Source organism: Marmota marmota, unplaced genomic scaffold, assembly GCF_001458135.2.
Source record: "Marmota marmota marmota unplaced genomic scaffold, marMar, whole genome shotgun sequence".
In the NCBI taxonomy this organism is placed as follows: Eukaryota; Metazoa; Chordata; class Mammalia; order Rodentia; family Sciuridae; genus Marmota; species Marmota marmota.
The window spans coordinates 2,532,763-2,533,700 of NW_026000272.1; the positions used below are offsets into that span (position 1 = coordinate 2,532,763).

At 35.6% G+C, this 938-nt stretch overlaps 1 long non-coding RNA gene across 2 annotated transcripts in view; it reads right to left on the bottom strand.

Annotated features, from left to right (window-relative positions):
- Window positions 1-725: 725 nt before the first annotated feature.
- Window positions 726-938, bottom strand: part of LOC125614354 — a 24,665-nt gene continuing 24,452 nt past the window's right edge. For both annotated transcript variants that reach the window (XR_007344959.1, XR_007344958.1), the window contains one exon: window positions 726-867. This is a non-coding gene — a long non-coding RNA (uncharacterized LOC125614354). The remainder of the gene's footprint in view (window positions 868-938) is intronic.

Sequence of the window (938 nt, forward strand, 5' to 3'; positions counted from 1 at the left end):
AGGATTAAAGAGGTAACACTTGGCCTACTTTTAAACATTAGTGCATAAGAGAGTTCATAAAGAAGTTTTTTAACTTCCAAAGCACCTTTCATCCAACTGATGCAAGTTCTGACTGACTTCTCTGTCTTTGCTTGTTCCTAACTCTGGTCATCTTATATTTCTCCTATAACCCCTACTCAAAACTCTTCAATGCCTCCATATTTTCTATTGAATAAAGTTGAACACCTCAGTATATCATAAAAAAGTCCTCAAAAACATGGCCCCCAAACTACTTTTCCAAATATATTTAATATAAACCTACAATTATGATGTGTGCTCCAGCCAAACTAAACTTCTCATTGTTCAAGTGTTAAAATATTTTCATCTCCAGTAGTGAAAAAAAATTGAGTCACCCCAAAAGGTTGTTAGGATCATTCTCAAGTGCTTTATACCCCTTCCCAGAAGAAAATTATCCTCAAACATGCTTTCATACAAGATGCTGGCTATAGAAAAACATATCCATGGAGGATGAGTCAGACGCTCATTCTTCTCAGCACCTGACCTGGGTACTTCAATACTTGTTCTGATACTGACTAGTCCACTGCCTTCTCAGCCTGGAGTTTTGACATTTCATCAGTTCTATTCAAAACAATGTTTTGTCTGCACTTATAAAATTCACCCACTCTATCCCCCAAATGCTGCAACTTTTCAAAATAAATTAAATTTAATTAAAATGAACTTTGCCATGAGAATTTTAGAACAATTTTATTAGGCATTTTGAAATCCTGTGAAATACCCTGGAATGTCCCAAAGATGAAGTTGAGAATCAGTCTTGGCTAGTGTATTCATCTCTCCGCACTTGATTGTTTTCACCTACAAAAATGGAAACTAAAAACAAATGCCAAATGTCTTCTTTGATATAAGGAGAGTAACTAAGATCAGAGTAGGGACGAAGAGCA